Here is a 26008-nt window from a genome sequence, read left to right as displayed (position 1 = left end):
TGGAAGGCAGGTTGGTAATAATTGTTTTTTTTATGCAGTCCTAATTACTCTCTGGAGTCTGTGTCTTTCATGTTGGGATGCAGAACCAAACCAAACAGTTATAGAGGTGCAGAGGACAGACAATCCTTCCTCTGCAGAACTGGATCAGCAGCTCCTTGGGCAGTTTGAGCTTCCTGAGTTGGCACAGAAAGAAAGCTCAAAGGATTCATTTTAAGGATTCAGCCCAGGCTGATCAGTTAGCAGCTCAGAATTCAAACATGTCCTTGAGAAAAACAGAAAGGGACTTGCCTGACATAATGAACAATCAAACCAAGGAATGGCTAAGTGGATAAAGCATAAATCTCACCTGCCCTTGAAATAATTTTGTTTTGTCCAAGAAAGCCCTACAAAATTTTAATCAGATTACAGTGTGTGCCTGTGTTTGTGTGGTACAGGTAGTCTTTGAGTTCCAACCACCCAACACTGAGCCCAACGTTTCTGTCGCAGAGTGAAACATTTGTGAAACAAGTTTTGCCTACAACTTTTCTTGCCACACTTGTTAAGGGAATTGCCACAGTTGTTAATTCGGTACAACAGTCATTAAGTGAATCTGGCTTCCCCATTCTGACTTGGCTTGTCAGAAGGTTGCAAAATGGAATCACATGACTCCGGGGTCCTGCAACCGTCATAAATATTAGTCATTTGCCAAGGACCAAAATTTTGATCCCTTAATCATGGGGATGCTGAACTGGTCATAAGTATGAAAAATGGTCATAAGTCACTTTTTTCAGTGCTGTTGTAACCTTGAACCTTTAGTTTATAACTAAATGAACTATTGTAAGCCAAGGACTAACTGTTTATGCATTTATATCTGTATGTACGTATTTGTGAACATGCATTTTTTTGTTTGTGTATACACACGATAGATAGATGAGAGGATAGATAGATAGACAGACAGACAGATGATCAATAGATAGAGAGGAAAGACAGATAGATAGATGATAGATAGATAGTTAGATATATGATAAATGGATAGAAGATGATAGATAATAGATAATTAGATAGATAGATAGATAGATAGATAGATAGATAGATAGATAGAGAAAGAGAGAGAGAGATAGCAGTACATAGATAGAGAGAGATACAAAGATAAATAGATAGATAGATAGATAGATAGATAGATAGATAGATAGATAGATAGATGATAAATAGATGATTAATGGATAGATGATAGATAATAGATAATAGATAGATAGGAAAGATAGATGATAGATGATAGATAGATAGATGATAGATAGATAGATAGATAGATAGATAGATAGATAGATAGATAGATAGGTAGATAGATAGATGATAGATAGATGATGAATGGATAGAAGGTGATAGACAATAGATGGATTAGGTAGGTAGGTAGGTAGGTAGGTAGTGAAAGAGACAGAGACAGAGAGACAGACACACTCACACACACACAGACAGACAGAGACAGAGAGACAGAATACACAATGCACACACATACACACACACACACACATAGAGAAAGAGATAGAGAGAGAATCAGGCAGACAGACAGATAGACAAAGATGTAGCAACAAACGATTAAGAATGATAGAATTACTACAAATTCTCTTGACTGATAGCACAAGAACTGATGTTAAAACACAAACACTGCAGTAAAAAGCTGGAATTCCGATGAAGGAAAATGAAAGTTGGAAATCTCCCCAGCTTTCTCCGCGACGCACATTATTTCTATATTTTAATTATTTTTTTTGTTTCATTTGATATCTCAGCCCTGTAAATCTTCGGTCTGCCCCTGGGAAAAAGCCAATTAATTCACTCATGGAGACAACTACCTTGACCACGCCAAGGAAATCAATACCATGTATTTATTTACTACCTCTATATAGATCATTTACTAACGATCAAGCGAGTAACTTTTCAGCGAGCTGTCTCAACAGCTGCTAGTTAATTTCAATTCACATCAAGTTGCAACCCTGAAGGACAAAATCTCATTCAGTGGCCAAACATCCTTAAGGAAGAACGAAGTTTCTTCAAGGAATCGAAATATTGATTTCGCAGACATTTCTGATAAAAATGTGGGTTATGCAGTATAAATTCTGTGCATACCATTTATCCCTTGGGGCTGGAAGGTGACCCGATCCTAATATTATGAAGGCCATTTTTAAAACGTAACATATTGACCTGGGGGGCAAAGCAACTTATTTATAGCGTTTTCTCCAGTTAGAAAATAAGAAAAAAGAATAACACCGTTCTTTTCTCTTTCTCTCCATCATTCTCTCTCGTCAATGGCACTTGTACAAATAAAAGCCTCCTTGAATAGATTCAGTGGTGGGATTCTACTGGTTCAGAAAGGTTCGCGTGAACTGGTAGTTCCGGTGAGCATTTGGCTTCGCCCACCTGCCCCTGCTCGATCTTGCGGTTTATTTTTCTGGCTTTTTTTTTTTTTTAACACAGCTGATTCACGTGGCAGAGTGGTTTGCCAGGCTTCAGCTGTTTTACTCACCGGGGTTGCAGTAGAAGGTAAGTGCTAGAGTTAAAAATGGTTTTTTTTTAAATGCTGAGTGTGCGCGAAGCACACTAGCGCATGCAAAGCACACGCTCACCAAATCAGTTGTTACACAGGTTTGAATCGTACCACTGAATAGATTCCTGATACATTGACAGATTGGACAGATTGGACAGATAATCAGACTTGGAAGGGACCTTGTAGGTCATCTAGTCCAATCCCCTCCCCACCGCCCAAGCGGGAGACCCTACACTATTTCTGAGAAATGGCAGTCCAATCTCTTCTTGAAAGTCTCATGTGATGGCACTTCCACAACTTCCGAAGGCAACGTCTGTTCCATGGGTTGATTGTTCTCACTATCAGAAAGTTTGTCCTTATTTCCATGTTGAATCTCTCCTTGTTCAGTTTCCATCCATTGTTCCTTATCTGGCCTTTGGGTGCTTTGGAGAATAGCTTGACCCCTTCCTCCTCTCTGTGGCAGCCCCTCAAATATTGGAAGCCTGCTATCATGTCTCCCCTGGTCCTTCTCTTCACTAGACGAGCCAGGCCCAGTTTCTGCAACCGTTCTTCACATGTTTTAGACTCCAGTCCCCTAATCATCCTGGTTGCTGTTCTTTGTACTTTTTCTAGATTCTTACCCTCTTTTTTATAGTGTGGTGACTAAAACTGGATGCAGTACTCTAGGTGTGGTCTTACTAAGGCTTTACTGTCCTCAAAGCTTCAAATTTATACAAATTCCGTGCTTTATTTTGCAGATTTCATGGCAATGAATTTGGCCTGGCCACTAAGCAGTATTTCCATCTTCATGCGCAATAATAGATCCTATCTCCCAATCTATTAACATGGCTGCTACGAACCCGATTTGATTTATATTTCTGCTGGCAGCAATGATCTAATTATTCTCCTATTACTGTGTGTGGTCCTAATGATAATTGTCCTCAATTTACACATTGACTAAACATCTGCTTCCATGGATCGAGTGACTGGAAAGCTGCTGAGGAGACCAAAGCAACATCAGTAGAAGTTGAACATAATTAGTAATGAAGGGAGGTTCCAGGAAAGAGCTTCACAGTTCATTTTTATGAGACGTCTTCCTGAAAGATGATGCCAGCTGAGACTTTTACAGATTAGGAAGGAGGGTGTGTAGAAGCTTTCATGTGTGTTTCGGTCTGCGTGATTATTTTCTTTCCTTATTATTTTCTTTTAGAATCTCTACATAGCACATCAATATTTAGAAATGTAAGTTCTCAATTACAAGAGGCTTCATTCCAATACTTTTATACTTTTCCAGTACGGAATAAGCAGAAAGGTTTTGGGTTTTTTTAATCCAGAAATTTTGTCAAGCATAGGAAAATCAAGAAGTCCAGGCAGTTCAAATGCATATGAAAATTATGTTCGCTACAAGAATCCGAACTACTAACGGTCTAAGCAAATTGTGGTAAATAAGAGTGAAAGGAATTCAAGGTCGGCTAGACTTATATCTCTTGTGGGTGTAAAGGAACTCAAGACTAATGACACATTTGATCCCTCCCTCAGAATCACCCTGGTCATGTCCTACAATTTCATTTCATCTCCAAACCCTAGCCTAAAACAACTATTTCCTGGTTGCCCACATCCTAGTAGTAACCTGATCTGACTGTGATTATTTTCTGAGTCCAAAGTTGGCTAGGAACTGAAATGTCGGTCAAAATTCCTCCTCAGCAGTATAATCTCTGGATAGCTGTAAATTACTTTCTCTCAACGTAAGTTACCTCAGTGGGCTGTTGTGTAAAGGGAGTAGACAAATATCCTTTATTTGTTGATGTATAATGTGTGATTCTCTCTCTGTGCGTAGGATTTTTCTGGTGAACCCTATTAGAACTACCAGGGAAAGAAGAATGGATTTTCATAATTCTCTTGGGCACTAAAGGAAGACAACAAAAAGGAATTTGGCAGAAGCCATGCACAATGTACACAATGAAAATTGCTTAATAGTTTAAAATACCACTGGGGCATGAAGAGTCAGGACCACATGTTTAGATTTGGTTAAGCTGATTTATTCTTCATTCCTATACACAACAACCTTGTCAACTAACTTGTCAGCACTAAACTAGCACTAGATGCAAGTCAACAGAATTCAAGAGAGATTGGACTTGAACTGTTTGTGGCAACGTAATGTCTCTAGGCTGATTTCTCTCTTCACTCTGACCCCAAGCTCTGCCAGTCCTAAGAGAGAGAGAGAGGGAGGGAGGGAGGGAGGAGGAGGCAGGGAGGGAGAGAGAGAGAGAGAGAGAGAGAGAGAGAGAGAGAGAGAGAGAGAGAGAGAGAGAGAGAAAGAAATTGATATCTAAGTTCCATAGAAACTTAACAGACTTTTAACAGTTTAACAGAGTTAGAAGGAGCCCTACCCACCCAAGCAGGAGACCCTACACTATTTCTGAGAGATGGCAGTCCAGTCTCTTCTTGAAAGCTTCCAGTGATGAAGCTCCTACAACTTCTGAAGGCAACTTCTGTTCCGTGGGTTGATTGTTCTCATTGTCAGAAAATTTCTCCTTATTTCTTGGTTGAATCTCTCCTTGATTATTTTCTATCCTTTATTCTAATCCATCCATTAAACTAATCTCAAATTGCCCCATACTTTGATATGATGGCAATTAGCTTATTGAACAATGACTATGCTTATCGCTTAAGGAACATAGGTCATTGTCCAGCGTGTTTCCTTTAGCTCTTTGGAATTTTACAAATCAAAACCAGCCAATGAAATTATAGGTTGCTTCCCATGAAAATAACAGTGAGTTCACACAAGCAGTTGACAATTCTTTCTTAGCTACAAATACAAAGGGAATCTTCAACTGGAACAGAAATAGCTCCCGTAATTAAGCCCCTAGTTTGATAGGTTACAACCTTTCAATCTCATTTTCATTCTACCTGATGCATCAGTAAAAATGAGTTATTAATACACCTATTCGAAATGCCATTTAGGTTGAGTGTAATCAGAGAATGAAATTCTTTCAGAACACAAAGAAGCCGTCCTAGTGTGAATGCATAATTACTGTGCTAAAGGGTTTTCTTCTACCCCAGGGCTAGAGGAAATTTGCTGTGTTAATAAACAAGAACAACGGGCTCAACCCCACTCACTATGATCAAAGGATACACGAGTTCAAAGGGAAACATAAGTCTGGGAAGCCGAGGGACCTTGCTTAGCATAATTTTATAGCAGAGGAAAGGTGTTAGATATTATGGAGGTTTGCCCGTGAATAATTTCACAGAAGGGCTGCAAACATGGAACAGATTGACTGGGTGGCAAATTTGTATAGAAAGATTAGTCCATGCAAAGGATAAGTTGATTTCTAAGGAGGAGGAGGAGGAGGAGGAGGAGGAGGAGGAGGAGGAGGAGGAGGAGGAGGAGGAGGAGGAGGAAGAAGAAGAAGAAGAAGAAGAAGAAGAAGAAGAAGAAGAAGAAGAAGAAGAAGAAGAAGAAGAAGAAGAAGAAGAAGAAGAAGAAGAAGAAGAAGAAAGAAGAGAAGAGGAGTATCAAGAGGAAGAAGTAGTAGTATTCTGGAATAAAGAGGAAGAGGAGGAAGGGAAGGGGAGGAGGAGGAGGAAGAAGAAGTAATATCCTGGAATAAAGAGGAGGAGAGAGAGTGACAGTAGACAAGTTCAGGGATTCCTAAACTACCTACCTCCTTTTTGTTGTCAGTGAGTTTCATCACAATGAGACTTGGGTCTGAGCCTGAAAAAAAAAAGATTAAAGATATATTCTGAGAATGTCTAGGGAGGATCCCAAAGGTGCTTTTTCAAGAGCTGGATTTTCTTGTTTTTTTCTTTTGAAGACATTTTGCTTCTTCTTCAGCTTCTTTCGCTTCTCATCCAAGAAACTTCTTCAGCTTCTTGGAGAAGAAGTGAAAGCCTCTTGAAAAAGCACCTTTGGGACTACCATGGCCTGGATGATTGAGAATCTCCATAGATGTCTAGGAAGGGTCTACCTTAACTCTTTCCCTCCCAACTTAACTATCCAAACTTCACTCTCTCTTAGGCCTTTGGAATGTAGCCCCTCCTTTCTGGGAATCCAGATTACACTCCACCACATCAGCATCCTACAATAACCCCTACATTAACTGGGGTTATTTAACACTTTCATTGTGAAATAATTGATGGGTGTGTGTGTGTGTGTTAAAAATGCTATTGGCATTTTTATTTCTTTTTTTCCAGCTGCTGCTATAGGCAAGAGCTTCAATGAATGAACGAAAGAAGGAATAAATAAATCTACTATATGTGAATATTTCTGTGTAATGAAGTAAATAGTATTCCGAACACTTGACATCAACCTCAGTCTTGCATTAACAACATGATTATGAAGCATCTAAAGATTTTACAGTGAAAATAGTAAATGCGCTATCAGGAAGAAAACATTCACTGAGTTTTCTACTAAGCTAGGCATTAAAGTGAATATATGGTTAGTGAAATGAAAGTTGATATGCACCCTTAAAACAAAATTATACATTTTCAAGGACAAATCCCAGTTTGACATTTGCTTGCATAAGAGCAAAGCGCAATCACTGTTATTGAGAGAATATAGTGATAAGCAGTTCTTTTTATGCTTAAGCTGTTTTCTAAATAATGCCAAATGAGTAGTGAATGTGTTCAGTAAACTGTAGAGATGCACTGCGAATGAAGGAATATTATGACCCTAAGCGGTATAGAAATACTTGATTCTATCAAAGGGAACTTCTTACCTGAAACTCATTGATGTTTTGATTTTTGGAAACAGGACTTTTAGCATTAAACAAGTTGATGGACTGCGGATCTGTGTACAAGAAGCTCATCAATTGTCAAATGCTCTTGTCAAAGTTAAGCAGGGCTTCATCCGGACCACTAGTTGGATAGGACAATATCTGGGTATCTACAAGCCTATCTGGAATTCATCTGAATGCTACAACTGGAAAGAGATATAATTAACCTGCTTAGTCCTTCCAGCTCAGTATAATCAGATTACTAATATAATACCAGCTTTCCATCCCTTAGGTAAAGGTAAAGATTCCCCTCGCACATATGTGCTAGTTGCTTCTGGCTTTAGGGGGCAGTGTTCATCTCTGTTACAAAGCCGAAGTGCCAGAGTTGTCTGAAGACGTCTCCGTGGTCATGTGGCCGGCATGACTAAACGCTGAAGGCACATGGAACGCTGTTACCTTCCCACCAAGTGGTCCCTATTTTTCTACCTGCATTTTTACATGCTTTTGAACTGCTAGGTTGCCAGAACCTGGGACAAAGTAATGGGAGCTCAGTCTGTAACGCGGTGCTAGGATTCGAACTGCCGAACTGCCAACCTTTCAATTCGACAGGTTCAGCTTCTTAGCCACTGAGCCACCATGTCCCCTCTTAGGCAGCTTTATGCTAAACACTACTGTTTCTCTCTCTCTCTCTCTCTCTCTCCCTCCCTTCCCTCCCTCCCTCCCTCTCTCTCTCATCTCTCTCTCTCTCATCTCTCTCTCTGTGTCTATCTCTCTGCCTTATCTCTCTCTTATCTCTCTCTTTCTCCTATCTCTCTCTCCCGCATCTCTCCATCTTCTCTCTGTGTGTGTCTTCTCTCTCTCTCTCTCTCTCTCTCTCTCTCCTTCCCTCCTCTTCCCCTTCCTTCCCCCTTCCTTCCTTCCTTCCTTCCTTCCTTCCTTCCTTCCTTCCTTCCTTTCTTTCTCTCTCTCCCCCATCCCTCTTCTCCTCCCTTTCCCCTTCTTCTTTCCTTTTATTGATGGACAGCATCAAGGAAGCAACGAGCACTAGAATTTTTTACAAGGCAACAGGGCAATTTAGTTGTGTAAGGCCACTAAGATTAGTTTTAGGGGAAAAAACCCCAACCTACAAAATAGACAGGAATGTTGTCTACTTCCTAGAAGAAGAAGAACTTGGAATTAAGTAGAACATATCCAAAGACTGGTTGGCTAGGAACACAAACTGAAATGATTCCACTCTTCTACAATCTGATCTTCAAATTGCACCGTAGGGCTAGAGGTGAATTGGAGATGTAGCTCAAGCAAGCAGGACCAAGAGTAGACACGGCTGCTTTAAATAACAATGACTGAGTCAGTTGACTGTGCTGAATAAAACTCGCTAAATTGACTTGACCTTCCTAAAAACACATGACGTCTCCATTTCGTACAATGTAAACTAGCTACACCCACTCCAATTACAGTAGAAAATGACATTACGTACACTTGACATTTTATTTCATTTGAGCAAAACAACATGTACACATTTGGTGAGCTGGCAAGCCTAGGAACCTTAAGTAAAAAAATAATAATGTATGCAATAAGTTTCAGAGGAAATAAGAGAGTTGGAAGGAAGCTTGGAGGATTTCCAATTCAACTCTAGCTCAAGCAGGAAGCCCTAGATCATTTCAGGCAAAGGATTGTCCAATCTCTTCTTAAAAGCACCCACAACATCTGTCAACAGCAGAGACCTAGCATCAAAACATCATCAAAAAAGCGCAACAAAGAATATTCTTTTTGCGCCAACTCAGGAAGCTCAAACTGCCCAAGGAGCTGCTGATCCAGTTCTACTGAGGAATGATGGAGTCTGTCATCTGCACCTCTATAACTGTCTGGTTTGGTTCTGCAACCAAACAGGACAGACACAGACTCCAGAGAGTAATTAAGACTGCAGAAAAAACAGTGGCTACCAACCTGCCTTCCATTGTGGACCTGCATACTGCACAAGTCAAAAAGAGGGCTGTAGAAATATTTACAGACCCCTCACATCTGGACATAAACTGTTTCAACTCCTACCCTCAAAACAATGTTATAGAGACACCAGAACAACTAGACACAAGAACAGTTTTTTCCTGAAAGCCATCACTCTGCTAAACAAATAATTCCCTCAACACTGTTCAACTATTACAAAGTTTGCACTATTATTACTATTAACCTTCTCATCACTCCTTATCACCCATCCCCTCCCACTTGTGACTGTATGACTGTAACTTTGTTTTGCTCTATCCTTACAATTTATATTGACCGTTTCCTAGTATAATTTGATTGCTTATTGTAGCCTATGACTATTATTGTTGTACCATATGATTCTTGACTCTTAATGAATGTATCTTTTCTTTTATGTACACTGAGAGCATTTGCAACAAGACAAATTCCTTGTGTGTCCAATCACACTTGGCCAATAAAGAATTCTATTCTAAAGGCAAGCTGTTTCACTGGTTGATTGTTCTCACTGTCATGAAATTTCTCTTTAGTTCTAGATTGGGCCTCTCTTTGATTAGTTTCCATTCATTTCTTCTTCTGCTTTGGAGAATAGCTTGACTCCCTCTTCTTTGTGGTACCCCCTCAAATATTGGAACACTGCTATCATATCACCCCTAGTCCTTCTTTTGATTAAAAAAGACATACATATAACAATTCTTCATATGTTGTACCCTTCATCCCCTTAATCATCTTTGTTAGTCTTCTCTGTGCTCTTTCTAGAGTCTCAATATCTTTGTTATATTGTGGTGACCAAGATTGGATACAACAATATAAAAAGATATAAAAGTGAAATGAAATTCTTGGAAATGTCATAATGTTCTTAACCGGGTATTTCAGAATAATGGAGATAACTGGGTTATATCTCAATCTGATTTTTAATCCAGTTTGGGGGATAGAAACTCTTATTCATCACATTGGATAGTTTATCTGTCAAAATTATGAAGGAGAACAACCCTATGTATAGGATCTCTCATGGTCTTTTTAATCAACAGACACAATAATTTTGCTATCCATGTTTCTTAGAGGGCGGTGCATACTTTGACAATTATTTGAAACAAGTCCTTTGACGGGGTGGGCAAAATGACACCCCTTGCTATTCATTAATAACTTTTCTCAAGCTTCAGGCAATTCACCTGAAAATTCTGTCATTTTAAAGAATCCACTTATGAAAAGATGTTTAAAAACCTTTCTTGGTGTAATTATTTTACTTACATTTATAGAGTGCTGAATCAGAAGAAACTTCATAATTGGTGTATTACAGCTGCAAAACTGCTGATTAATTCAAAAGATGGATTCCAACAAGTTGTGAGCCAAGAGTTTCCGTGCTGGCACTGGGGTGAGTGGGAGTCAAATCAGTTCTAGGCTGCATTAACATAGGGATACAATCAAGATCACGTGAAGTTTTAGTACCTGTTTATACAGCATTGGTGAGATACTATGTCCAGTTCTGGTCACCATGATACTAAAAAGATGTTGAGATTCTAGAAAGGGTGCAGAGAAGAGCCTGAACGATGATTAGAGGACTGGAGACTATAAGATGAATGGTTGCAGGAACTGGATATGTTGGCTTCCTAAGCAAACAAGTCAATTTAACAATTACAGCTAGGGGAACATTTGGTGCTTTCTTAGCTTGGTTGTTTTCCTGCAGACATTTCATTACCCACCTAGGCAACATCATCAGTGCTAGAAGGAAGCAGGGTTTGCTCTCTTACTTGGCCAAAGCCCACTCAAATCCACCAATCCCAGAGAGCACCAAGGACCCCACCATTTTCCTTCTCCTCGTCCTCATTTCTTCCCTTCCCCTTCCTCCTCTTCCTCCTCTCCTTCTGTGCTACAAACCCCACTCCCTTCTAGCACTGATGATGTTACCCAGTTGGTTAATGAAACATCTGCAAGAAAACCACCAAGTTTAGAGAGCACTCAGGACCTCACAGTCCTCCTCCTCTGCCTTTCCCTCCCCTTCCCCTTCTTCACCACAAACCACCCTCCCTTCTAGCACTGATGATGTTACCTAGTTGGCTAATGAAACATGTGCAAGAAAACTGCCAAGCTGAGAGAGCACCCTGGACCCCACATAAACACCTGTCTATGGTGTATAGCTCTGTCCAGTGCTCTGAGGTCAGAAATGACACATTAAAGATTGAACTTTGCAGATTGTTTTGAGTTAGAAGTAGGGAATAAAACACGTCTTGATTAGGATTAAGAAGAACCACAATTAAGACATCTTCATTCCACTTCCAGGCCAGGATTTCTTGTTGAGTTTTGCTCCAAACTTAGTTTGCACATGAATAATCTCACATATATAGCCATTTGAGCAGTGCTGGGGTTCTACCAGTTTCCCTACTGGTTCAGTGATCATGCACTTCACGTGTGCATATGCACCTAATGCACGTGAAACTTTCCAAACACCAGCTGAGGCTCTGCTATGACAATCAGTTGAGAGGATAAAGAAAAGAAAGGTGTAGGGGCAGGTGGAAGGGCCGATCCTGCGATTTTCTCTTCTTTCTCCTCTCAGCTGATTGTCGGAGCTTTTTTTTTTTTATTACCAGTTCAGTTGAACCGGGCCGAACCGGTAACATTTCACCACCGCTTTTGATCTCTATCTTTTCTTCTTTTCCTGCTTCCATTTTTTTCGAAAGAGCCAGAGTGTGTCTCTGAAACTTGTGTTTATATTACTCTCATTACATTATACAACTATGTATGACGAGGAAAAGAAAAGTTGAAAACCCGACATGAATGTATTTCTATCGATCTAAATCATTTGGCTTCCACTCACTTTTAAACTCTTGGCTCTTGTCCAGCATGATGGTGCTGCAAATACATCGAACGGATCTCCATTCAACACAATCTTTGGAATGAATCCTTACAATTTGGCAGTGATAAATAAATAGAACTCTCCAACTTTGATGACATGTGTTAAGAGATTTCTGCACTGTGTCCATCCCTTGAAAATGCAGTTTTTGGACTCACAGGGATGAAAAAAAAAAGTTTAAGAGAGTGTTGCAACTTTCTAAGGGATCCCCCTTGCCTTGATTCAGCTGCAGAGCGAACAGGAAAGTATAGATTCTGCAATTTTGAAATAAAAACATGTTTCAGATCAAATGGGCATAAAAAGGTGGAGAAGAGATGCAGGAGAAGAGAGAGGGATGATTCACAAAAAAAATCCGTTGATCTGTTGTGAGAAAAGTAAAGCAAGCTATGAAAGAGACTTTGTGTTTGGAAGAAGTTTACACCATACAGAAAAACTGAAATAGGTGTATTTATCTTAGGAAGTGGCAGAACTGAGCTAACTCTGTGTGGTCTTATAAGGAAAGTGGGGTTATGACTGCCTGATCATTCAAGAGAAGACCGTCAGGGAATGCCAGGATTAGTTGGGAAAAAAAATTCACAAGAAAGCTATTGTGAACTCCTTAAAGAATCGACATATAGCATGAAATGTGTTTTGGTTTGGTCTTGGTTTTGTTGGTGCCTTTAAGTTAGTGATGACTTCTGGAAACTACCTGGGCAAGTCCCTGCGCTTTCAAATTATTTCAAAAATAATTTGCTCTTTCCTTCTTAGGACTGAGAGATAAGAGTGGCCCAAGGTTAGGTCACCCTACTGGCTTTGTATCTAAGGAGAGTGACGTCCTCCTCCTCCTCCTCCTCCTCCTCCTCCTCCTCCTCCTCCTCCTCCTCCTCCTCCTCCTCCTCCTCCTCCTCCTCCTCATTCCAGGATGATTCTCCATCTCCTCCTCCTCCTCCTGTTTATTTGTACGTTCTGTTTACCTTTGGGTTGAGCTGTACTTATTTTTGAAACTGCAGCCGTTTCATTCGATTCACTATGTTCTGCCTGAAGGTCAACACAGGGGGTATGGCTTCAGAAGTTGCCCAGATACCTTATGATAGTGAAGATGAGAAAAAAGAAACCTGCCTAGAATGGTTCCAGAAATTAACCCTGCAGGCTGTTATTGTTGTAAAGCATTCTTTTTTTTTTCTCCTACAGTCCATATCTTCAGTAATATATCACTAGAGATCCCTTTATCCTTGTCTGTACTCAGCAAGAAAAAAGATGAAAAGTAGACACATACATATATTTCTCATATATTAACCTGGTTCTATATATATGTTCCTGTCCTATTATTAAATTAAATTATCCATTGTTACTTAGCAACAGGGGGAAAAGGAGAAATGGCAAAGAGAACTTGGTACACGTACCATACAACTTATTACTATGTCCTCTGGCCAGCACTTCTGATAGTAAATATTTTCAAATATAGAAAGATACCATTGTATATCAGTAGAAAAATAGGATTCTTCCCAATCTTTCAGCATCAGTTTTTTAATGATCATTAAAAAACACTCAGCATCCATCTTCATTTTTATCCTGTTAATTTCCAAATCAGTGTTATCCTGGGAAAAGATGCCTAGGAGTGAAACAGACAAATTAGTTCGAGGAAAAAGGAATCAATTATATTCTGTAAAGTTCTGGAGAAGGATAAGAAGCAAATCGAGACAATAAAATAATAGTTTCCTAATGCACCACCTAACACCTATAGCTTTCTCCAACCCCTAACATCAACTTGTGCATATCCCAATAAAAAACACATTGGGATCTGTGCATATTATGCTTAACGAAGAGAAGAACAATCAACCACACAGATTGGCTTTTGATTTCTTTTATTCATCACCCTGAAAAAGGTTAAATTATTTCTGGCAGAGAAAGAAAGCTAAATGATTCTTTGTGCCTTTTTGGTAACTGTCTTGGCTATCTCTACAAGCAACAATTTGTAGCCTAAGCAATCCTCACATGGAAACAGCTGTTAAAACAATTCCTTTCTATTCCAAATTATGTTGAACTGTGTGAGAGGTACAGTAGACTAAAAACAACAACAACCTACTAATATCTGGTTGTTCTCTGCTTCCTGTAATTTTGTTTGAAGTTTTATGGAGGCATAGAGTGGGGGGGAAATAATATTGGAACTCATAAAAATATTTCTAGCTTGGTAGACCACCGGATCAGAATAATCTCCCAGCGGTTTACAAACTGTTAAAAACTGGCACATGATAAAACCTAAAAATAAAAGCAGGGATCAATAGAACAACGTAATAGAGCAATAAAATGAGAGTCACAAAAACGCCCTGATAAACCCATTTAATAGCAACAAAACCTGGGTCTCACAGGCATTTTAAAGAAGGTTAACAAAACAGCCTCATAAAAAAAAGATACAAGAACCCAAAATGAAACTATCTGACTTTGGAATGGACAACATATGTTCACTGCATCCCGAGCAGCCGTATTTGTTATAAACATGAAAAAAACAATCACTGTATATGGTTGATTGGGCCATTTTTCCTGTTTTACTCATTCTGGGTTGAGTAACGCTATCCTGGACTGAATGCCTTATTTCTTTGAATTAGTGAGCCTCATTTCTTTTTTCTAATGAAAGTAGCACTGTTTTTATTTTTTTTGTCTGGAATTCTCCAAATCATTGTTCTTCATCTTATTAGTTTTTAGTTTCCGTGAATGAAAGAGATTCCTTGGAGAACGTGTTCATGTATCATATAAGCTGTAACGTTCCATTTCTGGGACTTCTTTAAAAGTTCTGTCTCTGAACTTTAGCTGATAAACTGACTGTAACTTTGTCGCTTGTATCCTTACGATCTATATTGACCATTTCCTAGTATGATTCGATTGCTCATTGTACCCTATGACTATCACGAAGTGTCGTACCTTATGATTCTTGACTCTTGATGAGTGTGTCTTTTCTTTTATGTAGCCTGAGAGCATTTGCACCAAGACAAATTCCTTGGGTGTCCAATCACACTTGGTCAATAAAGAATTCTCTTCTCTTCTATACTGTTCTGTTCTGTTCCGTTCCATTCCATTCCATTTTCTCTCCTATATTTTCTGTACTCTTCTCTTCTCTTCTCTTCTCTTCTCTTCTCTTCTCTTCTCTTCTCTTCTCTTCTCTTCTCTTCTCTTCTCTATTCTAGTCTGTTCTATTCCTTATTCCATTCCTTATTCCATTCCCTATTCTATCCTATCCTATCCTATCCTATCCTATCCTATCCTATCCTATCCTATCCTATCCTATCCTGTTCTATTCTATTCATTCCAATTTTTATTCTATTCCATTCCATTCCATTCCATTTTCTCTCCTATATTCTCTGTATTCTTCTCTTCTCTTCTCTTCTCTTCTCTTCTCTTCTCTTCTCTTCTCTTCTCTTCTCTTCTATTCCATTCCATTCCATTCCATTCCATTCTATTCCATTCTGATGGTCATGAGAGATGAGTGGTCGATAAACAATAACAGAATAACAGAATTAGAAGAGGCCTTGGAGGTCTTCTAATCCAACTCCCTGCTTGAACAGGAGATCCTATACCAGGGGTGTCAAACTCAATGTCCGTGGGCTGGATCCGGCCCATGCGGTGTTTACCTCTGTCCCACGGGGCCACTCTGGAAACAGTGAAGGTGTCAGGACTCCAACAAATCATAAATCTCTAGCCGCATCTCTCAGAGAAAAGAAAATCGATTCATTAGAAATGGCCATGTTAAAATACACCATTCATTTCCCCCTTGACTCTGCTCTTCCACCACCCCCCCCGGATGTATATTCTCCAATGGGACACATCCATAGCCAAGAGTCAACAATCATGCTCTCCAGGAATAGTCTTGAGTTCTGACAACTTTGGGCTGCCAGGGCGATTATCTAGGCACTTGTGGAATGCACTGTTTTCCCCTACTCCCTTTTTGCCGGCAGCTAAAACAACCAAAGGAGTATATTTTTAGTTGACAGAAGAACTGGTCCACGGTGCCTCTGCCAGTGAAAATGGAGCTTGGGAGAGTTGTGTGCTGCCATCCCGAGCTCCGTTTTCACTGGCAGAAGGTTGCAGGAAGCCGCCTCAGCCGAAAATGAGCTTGGCAGCCCATTTCTCGCTGGCAGAGCATTCAGCCCCCTTCAGCACACCCAACACAAGTGATATCAAAGTGGCCACACCCACTTTGGCCACATCCACTCTGGCCCATTGAGGTCAGACACAACCCTGATGCAGCCCTCAATGAGATTGAGTTCGACACTTCTGTCCTATACCATTTTAAACAAATGTTTGTCCAGTCCCTTAAAAGCCTCCAGTGTTGGTTCACTCACAACTTTTGGAGGCAAGTTGTTCCACTGGTTGATTGTTCTTATGGTCAGGAAATTTCTCCATTGTTCTAGGTTGCTTCTTTCTTTGTTCAGGTTTCATGCATTGCTCATCACAAAAACATTTTTAATACTTGGAGACAGATCTACATCAGAGGTGGTGTATCCAGCAGGTTCGGACCAGTTCTGGAGAAGCAGTAGCGGAAATTTTGAGTAGTTCAGAGAACCGGGAAATCCCACCTCTGACTTGCCCCTCCCCCATCTATTCTCTGCCTCCTGAGTCCAGGCTGATTGGCTGGGTCTTCTTTGGTTGCCCTGCACAGGAGAATGGAGCTGGAAAGCAGGTTAGTGGGGTGGAGAGGGAATGGGATTTCGCAGCATCCTTTCCTTCTCATGACCACCAAGCCACGCTCACTGAACCGGTAGTAAAAATTTTGAATCCCACCACTGATCTACATAGCTAGTTCATTGAAAAGATATTTAAAATAACTCGTGAATATAAAACCTTCCAAAGCAAAGTACAAACTAGGAGAATGCAAACAATGAATAGTAATAACAACTAGGATTAATCAAACAAATCAAATAATCACAACTGAATGATTTCCTATCACTTTTATTTCTACAACTTCCCAGAATTTGCTGCAATTAGATATGTTACAGAAGTTTCATGGAGGATTTGAATATTCTTTTCTTCTCAGAAAGCTCTGATGAACATCAAAGGAGTCTGAAGGTATTTGATTATGATTAATGGCATTTCACCAGAGAATCCAAAATCCCTGGAGAAGTCAATGATTCAGGTATCGGTAACTAACCCAAGACACTTTTCTGCATGTTGTTGTGGAACCTTCATAGACTTCCAAGTCAGAAGATGCGAGATCAAAGTCAACCTAATTAGTTTGATTCTCAGACAAACCCACAATCCCCTTTTGCTTGGAAATAAAAAAAAATGGTAAAAGGAGCCCTGGTGTCACAGTGGTTAGAATGGAGTATTGCAAGCTGACTTTGCCCACAGCCAGGAGTTCAATCCTGATTGGCTCAAGGTTGACTCAGCCTTCTATCTTTATGAGATCAGTAAAATGAGGACTCAGGTTGTGGGAGGCAATGCGCTGATTCCACAAACTTAGAGGTGGTATTCAGCAGGTTCTGACCAGTTCTGGAGAAATGTTAGCAGAAATTTTGAGTAGTTTGGAGAACCGGCAATACTACCTCTGACTGGCCCTGCCCCCATCTATTCTCTGCCTCCTGAGTCCCAGCTGATCGGCTGGGTCTTCTCTGGTTGCCCTGCACAGGAGAACAGAGCTGGAAAGAAGGTTAATGGGGTGAGGATCCTTCCCCTGCCATGGCCACCAAGTCACACCCACCAAGCCATTCCCACAGAAACGGTAGTAAAAAAATTTGAATCTCACCACCGTACAAACTGCTCAGAGATTGTTGTAAAATTCTATGGAGTGGTATATAAGTTTAAGTGCTATGGCTATTGCTAAAATATATATATTAAAAAGCTATGAATTGACCTATCTACACCATCAAAATCATTTCTCCCAGGCAGATTTGTGACTTCCCTTCCAGTGGCCTTCCCTAACTGTATACATCTAAGGAAATCTTTATCAATTGGGCTTACTGTTAATTTCTGAGTTTGGGTATATATCCAAAAATGCATAGCTTGCCAGCTACGTCTAGCTTAAACTGACTGTCTGGCTTTAATAACTTCTCTTGAAGTCCATAAAGTACGGTAAATGCTGCTTCAGATTCTTTTTCTAAGAATAAGTTGTTCCCCTCTACTTGTTGATGCTTGTCTGATCTTGGAGAGTTCACACAATATATTTTTCTTTGCTGATACCGAAAATGTGATTTGTGTTGGCTTCCCTAGGTTTTCTAAGCCCCCTGCTGTGTGGTTTTTCATTATAATGCAATATTCATCTCAATAACTTGTCAATTGTGACACTTGCTTTCAATACATTAAAATGTGATACATATAATGGAGCTCCATCTATGTAGGATGTTGTTTGCGATCAGTACTTCGTAATTTAATACAAAGAGAGGGCTGGCATTGAAGTTCGTAGCACCACCGAACTGCAAACACATATCCAAGCTACCCTGGGATGCTTCAAGATTTAAGGGAGGTGATATATTAGTTTTTTTCATACAAAAATGCATTTAAGGGCTCCAGAGCTGGAGACAGGAAACATGTCCCGTAAAGTAGGAATTTCTACCAAGAAGTCCAAATCAAGGATGGGCTGCTGGGGGTTTTTTAGGGGCTCGGGAGATCTTCTAGCTAAGATTCTGCACAGTTTGGACAACTCTCAAACCTCACTCCTTGTTTGCCCCAACAACTCCACCCCACTCCTCCCAGGAGTTTCCATTCAGACCGTTTTGGATGCAGGTAAGTGCAGGGTGCACACAGAGGCTCAGGGAAGGCAAAAAAATAAAAATAAAAAAAATTGAGCTTCCCAGAAGTTCAGAAAAGGCAGAAATGGGCCTGTTTCTGGCTTCCAGAGAGCCCTATGGAGCCCGGGGAGGCCATTTTCACCCTCCCGGAGACTCGAAGAAAGCCTCTGGAGCCTGGGGAAGGCAAAAACACACACCCTGGCCATGGTGCAGGAGGCCGACTAGGCCACGCCCACCATGGCCACGCCCACACCCACCCAGCAACCGGGCAGAGAATTCCTCGCTAAAATTTTTGAAGTCCATCTCCGGTTCAAATTCCATATTCTTTTATAAGGAAATGGAATCCTTAGCCGAAATTTCCTTCCTGTTTGGAGCTGATGCCAAAATTATTTGGACAAATCAATAACAATAACATTGTTTCTATGTATTGGACGGTTGTATATTAATAAATAAATAAAACCGAATAGAAGTCAATTATTGAGGTCAGCTATTTCTGGAATTAACCTTCAGGATCCAACATTAGGTAAGATCCTTCCCCTATCAATTTTATTACAAAACACTTTTTGGGTAGATGCATATGTTCTTTTGCTTAATTGTTGCAATTGCTTGCCTTTGTTTGTAATTTCTCCATTGAATGCTAAAGCAAAAATTAAGAGACATTGAGTTTCATAGAAATCATGGAACGAATTGCCACTGATTGCGGATCCTACTGACAACTGAATAACAGAATAGAATAGCAGAATAACAGAAACAGAACCTGGAGAACTTCTAATCCACCTCTGCTATCCACCTGTAGCAGGAGACTATACCATTTCAGACAAACGATGGTCCAATCTCTTCTTAAAATAGAGTTGGAGCACCCACAAGGCAAGTCATTCCACTGATTAATTGTTCTAGCTGTCAGGAAGTTTCTCCTTGGTTCTAGATTGGTTCTCTTTGATTAGTTTCCTTCTGGTGCTTCTTGTTCTACCTTCAGGCACTTTGGAGAAGAGATTGACCCTCTCTTCTTTGTGACAGCCCCTTAGCTTATTGGGGCAGCCCCTTAGAACTTCCAACTTCATGGCTCTAGAGCAAATCTTGCATTAAGTAACTTTTAAAACATAAAGGTTCTCCTCGCACATACATGGTAGTCATTTCTGGCTCTAGGGGGTGGTGCTCATCTCCCTTATAAAGCCAAAGTGCCCACGCTGTTCAAAGAGGTCTCCATAGTCTCCATAGTCAGGATGACTAAGTGCCGAAGGCGCATGGAGTGCTGTTCCCTTCCCACCAAAGTGGTCCCTATTTTTCTACTTGCATTTTTACATGCTTTCGAACTGCTAGGTTGGCAGAAGCTGAGACAAGTAACGGGAGCTCACTCCGTGATGCAGCGCAAGGGATTCCAACTGCCGAACTGTCGACCTTTCTGATCGACAAGCTCAGAGTCTTAGCCACTGAGCCACCACGTAAAGCACCCCAAATCATTCTATCTTGCCTTGAGTTTTGCACAGAATTAAAACACACACTCCTAGCATACTGACTTTTTTGGGGGGAGGGGGGAGTTTGGAATGTAAGAATTAAGCAATCTCCTTGCTACTAGAACACACTTCTGGTTGGTGCATTGAAATTTCTTCTCTAAGACTATTTGACTGCCCAGCTGAATGTTTGCTCCTGCACGTATCAAGCTCTTAATGTTATTTTCTTTGTGATCAGTTTCCCCCAACCACCTCAAACATATGCATATTTAGCTTTACTAGTTGAGACAAAGATGCCAAACATCTGGACCACTGGCAAAAATAATGTGAGCAAATATTTGTTTTGCACCAACTTAGCCATTTTGATATTTCCCTAATATCCAAAAGGATTATAGTACGGTATGAATACTAAGCATACTTTGCTGAAATACATTAGTCTTTCTCAGAGAACCATGGGCACCAGCATTCAGGAGGAAAATCCGATTATTTCAAATCTATATTGCCCTGTGGAGTCCATGTGTCTTATATCTCTGGGAAATTTTGGACTATCGAAAAGTCCTGTTTTTATTTGGACAACTAAAAGCTGGCATAAGTAACCTCAAATACCTAGGGATTTTGTAAACTTTGAAACCCGGTTCTATCATTCCCCTCTTGATTTGATGTTTTTTTTTCTAAAACTTGGGGAAATAAATATAAATTAGAATATGATTTCCTTGCCTTGAAACACAGTGCACCCTTCCCCAGCTCTGAATCACTTTGAAAACATCCAATTCATTAATAATAAATTGTCATTTGCAAACAACTAGGTGAAAAACCAGGCATTCGGAAACAATGTGTAATGAATGCTGAATAACACGGGGGTGAATTACAAATTCAGAAATAATGAACAACAAATTGTAAATCCTGAAGAGCAAAACATGCCAGCCTCATCATTTTGAAGGGGAATTTTTCAAAAAGAACAAAAGAACTCAAAATATGTGCCGTATAATTTCGGTAGTGCAAAGAAGTGGTGTTTGTTGGAACGCTCCATTCAGATTTCTAAAGGGAACAACACAGTCATACCTTGGCATTAATTCAGCCACAGAATAGAAAACTAAAATATTTAGATTATTTTTCACTCTGCATTAAATCAGGGCATTCCCACACACTAGACATCACGAGGGACCAGTCAAGCTAAACAAAACATTTTCAATTTCTTTTTATTTTGCTCTGTCTTTTTCTCACTCAGGGCATAGTGAAGAAAAATAGCTTTCAGGAAAAAAAAATCATCAGCAGGTTGTATTATCAATTCTCAGGTTTCTGATGGTTTTTTTTTTTTTTTTTGCATCCACCCTTATCTGAAATTTATACTGATTTCTTATGATATCCACCTCTTTTTTTAGAAGCAATATTCCCTATGCAGGGTTAGCACCCATGCAGATTTTCAAAATAAATCTGCAGATAGTATTATGACATTTTCCCAACCTGAAATGTTTTCGTGATTATTTTTTTTTTTTACTGTGACTATACATTATAGAAAAGCCACAGGACATTTTCTTTTTGCAGCCGGTTCTCTTGTAAAATTATTAGCTTCTCTATCAAAAGCCCCCATAAAGTTGAGAACGCTGTAAATTTAAAGCTGCAAGAAATATTAAAGAAAGACCCCAAAATGCTATAGAATATAAAAACAATGAATCGTGGGTATTCAATAGATGTCCAGATATTTGGCTCAAAGGATCATAAGATCATCTTGCTGTGGCTGATACAAACTATGCAACTTATCTTTGTGCAATGAAGACTTGATTCCAATTTTTATGGATTGCTTCTATGTTGAATGGCCACTGTTCACACTGCAAATGACATCATTGGTTCTTTGTGGATGCCATTGAGAATACAGAATGCAGACTAACAGACTTGGAAGGGACCTTGGAGGTCTTCTAGTCCAACCCACTGATCAGGCAGGAAGCCCTATATAATTCCAGACAAATCATTGTCCAATCTCTTCTTAAAAACTTCCAGTGTTGGAACATTCGTAATTTCTGAAGGCAAGTTGTTCCACTGATTAATGTCAGGAAATTTCTTCTTAGTTCTAGGTTGCTTCTCTCCTTCATCAGTTTCCATCCATTGCTTCTTGTTCTGACTTCAGGTGCTTTGGAGAACAGGTTGGCTCCCTGTTGAGGTATTCCCCGTTAGGAGAATGATTTGCACTCAGGGAAACATAGTGAGAGTGGTGATGAATAACACACAACCAGCACTCAGATACACTGAATAGTAAAATGTAAGTTTTACTTCCTGCAAATGGGTAAACAAAGTCCAACAAACAGTCATACACAGTTAAAGCAGTTAGTATTCCAAACAATCAGTCCAGGGATAATCCAAAAATGAAGTTCTTTTCTTTACCAGTATCATAAACAAAGTTCAGTAAAAGGAGTTTGCGAACAGTTGCAAGACTCACAGTAATTCAAGCAGAATGACTATCAGGCAAAAGGCAAAAGTGAAATGCAAGGAGAACAAACCAGGTTTCTGGCTTCATCTTATGGCCGTTGGAGGAACCTCAGCCAATCACGATTACAGCAGTCTCTTAAAGATACAGCAGTATTAAATGACTATCCTGGTTTATATATTGCCAACCCAACTGTTAGGGGACTATCATTCCTAACACTCCCCCTCTTCTTTGTAGCAGCCCCTCAAATACTGGAATGCTGCTATCATGTCACCCCTAGTCCTTTCTTTTTCCTCTAGACTAGCTATAACCGGTTCCTATAACCATTCTTCTTTTATTGGAAGACTGCTATCATGTTACTCCTAGTTCTTCTTTTCATTAGACTAGACATACCCAATTCCATTAACCATTCTTTATATGTTTTAGCCTCCAATTCTCAAATCATCCTTGTGGTTCTGTCCTATCCTTCTTTCCAGAGACTCTCAACATCTTTTTTACATCATGATAACCAAAACTAGATACAATATTCCAAGTGTGGTCTTGCCAAAGCATTATAAAGTGGTATCAGCACTTCATGTGATCTTGATTGTATAACTAAGCACATATAAATTAAAACTGACCAGTGCTGTCATGCAACTAGGGTTAAGAGGACTCTCTCTCTTTATTTCAACAATCTGGAAAGCTCCAACTTTTTAAAACATTCAGGCTTCTGTGCATATTTCTATTCTGCTTGGCATTTCTCTTGTTGCATTTTAGTTATGCTCCTTTCTTTTAAGCTCTATGTGAGATCCAATTTTTGTCTATCATAATGCTACAGTATTTAAATCGAGTTCAATTATCAGAGATGGAGCAGTGGATCTTTTTATGCTCAACATGAAATATAAATTCATGGGGATCAATGAGCTAAAATGTTTTCATCCCGTAGGAGAATATCCTAGAAATCAATGATTGAGTAGACATTAGATTCCTATCGAGAACAAGACAAGAAAATGAAAACGGAAGGCTGAAAGTCATAAATAGTTGAAACCAATGTTGGGCCAACATGCCGTTGGCAGCTGGCTTGGATGGAAAATAGAATGTAAGGAATAAGAAATAACCTGATAGAACAATTAATTGGTGGTGGGTGCTTTATCACTGGAGATTTTTTAAGAAGAGATTGGTCAACAATTTGTCTGAAATAACATAGGGTCTTTTGCTTGGACTGGAAGACTGTTCTGACCAAGGCTTCCTGAGACCCTAATTAAGCACACACTTAGTCCAAACAACTCTTGTTTCATTTCAATGGCTGGGAATTATATTCATTCCCAGCCTGTAATGAGTCCCCTCAAGATAAGCACCCACCTTTATCTCCTTTGAATTGCTGCCAACAACTAAAGTGCTAAATTACCTGAAAAAAAAAAACCCCAAAAAAGTACACACAGATTCAAGGTTTAATCCTAACAGAGCGGACGACTTTGCTTCCTGCAAAGATTTATCTACCTTTGCACTTCCTTTATACCTTATGGGAGGGGGAATCACCTCCAAGCCTTATTCCCGAGTCACCCCTTTTGTCTTAGCTTCTCTTGTCTTCTGGCAGCTCCGTGCACATGCGCACTGGGAACAGGCTCCCCCAGTACCTCTGCCTTGCTGCTGCCTGATTCTGGAGGCTTCAGAGTCAGCGCATAACTCCCAAATGGTCCTGGCCCCATCTTTGTATTAAACGCAGGACCCTCGTCCGAGTCCTACCCAGACTCCCGGACTGGTCCCTGTTCTTTCTCACTGTCCAATTCTGCTGTCATCTGCACAAGCTGTCAGCGAAATACAAGAAAGACCTCCAAGGTATTTCCCAACTCTGTTACTAGAAAACTTGGGCCAATCCTAAGAAAGCAGAACAGTGGAATGTCCAGTGAATTAATTATAAGAGATGTGGTGGCACAGTGGTTAGAATGCAAGCTAATTCTGCTGACTGCCAATTGCCAGCACTTTGGCAATTCAAATCTCATTAGCTCAAGATTGACTCAGCCTTCCATCCCTCTGAGGCCAGTGAAATGAGGACCTGGATTATTCGGGGCAATATGCTGAGCCTGTAACCTACTAAGAGAGTTATAAAGCACTGTGAAACAGCATATATATACTGTATAACTAAATGTTATTACAATTGCAATTGCTACAAAAACGAGAGGAAAGTTTGCATTGCTTGACTAATTGTCTTACAAAGCTAACAAGAAGTCTACATTGTAAGATGAGAGCAGTGTTAATCTATCACGGCAAAAAATAATAATAATCAGGAATCTTCTACCATCTTTTCCAACTAATAAGTTTTATCCAAAGACATAAGCTCATGAAAGTGTGAAACAAGTTAGTTGGAAGAGAAGATCACAAGGTAGCCATAACTGCATCTCATTTCTTTGTCAACTCTATGAGTCAATGACTAGCTTTGGACTCTTGTTTAGAGTTAATATAGTAAGAAATTAGGGGAAAAAAATGAAAGGGTCATGAAATATTAATCACCAGCCTTTGAAATCTGAACTCAGTGAGGTGCATGTTCAGTAGGAATGAGTAACCCAAATCTACCCTATGAAGCAGATGGGATGATGATATTATCAGTGTATTTGTCAGGTGCAAAGAATCAAGACCGTATATTAAGTTGCAGTTCAGAGGTTTTATTGTTCATAAGAACCTACCAATTAAAGTTTAACACTGAATTGGTGCCAGAAAAGGGGCAATGGAATTCAAGAGGGCTTGGATTTGTGGGAATGTAATGACTCTAGGCTGATGACTCGTTTAACTCCTTCCACCCCAGCTCCTACTTCAAAGAGGTTTTGAACTAAACTTAATCATGCATATTAAGGTACCTTCATGGAAACTGGCATCAGAATTAGAGTTTTTAGACAGTTTCATCTGGAAAAGTACCGAAGCAAAACTGACTTCAGCACACTCAGAAGAGGCTGAATAACTCACACATTGACAAAGTGGCACAATCTGACTTGGAGCAGAAATTTCCATCGGAGAACTAAAACATCCTTTGATCTGACATGATGCTAGGATTCTTCCCAACAAGACAATGGAGGAAACACAATTCATTTTGGCAGCCCCAAAAAGAAACATTGGCCATTCTTTTCCTGAGTTGTGCTAACATGTCTGACAAATAATGGAACTTGGGTTGTGTGTATTATTTTTTTTGTAATAATTAGAAGAAGATAGAGAGATAATTTGTTTAGGTCATACTCTAGTCCTAGCAGCTACATAAAAAAAAATTCTACCGGTACTTAAAAGTACTTAAAAATAGAAGATAATTTGTCTTCAGTAGGCAAACTTTATGATTGACAGTCAATCAATCTTATTTATTCTGAAAACAGACTGCTCTCCTAATATGTTACTATTTTTCAAAATAAATACAAAGGAGTTTTTTCCT

The sequence above is a fragment of the Pseudonaja textilis genome, chromosome 8, assembly GCF_049901715.1.
Source record: "Pseudonaja textilis isolate UNSWEBS1 chromosome 8, rPseTex1.2, whole genome shotgun sequence".
In the NCBI taxonomy this organism is placed as follows: domain Eukaryota; kingdom Metazoa; phylum Chordata; class Lepidosauria; order Squamata; family Elapidae; genus Pseudonaja; species Pseudonaja textilis.
This window is presented reverse-complemented; position numbering follows the sequence as displayed.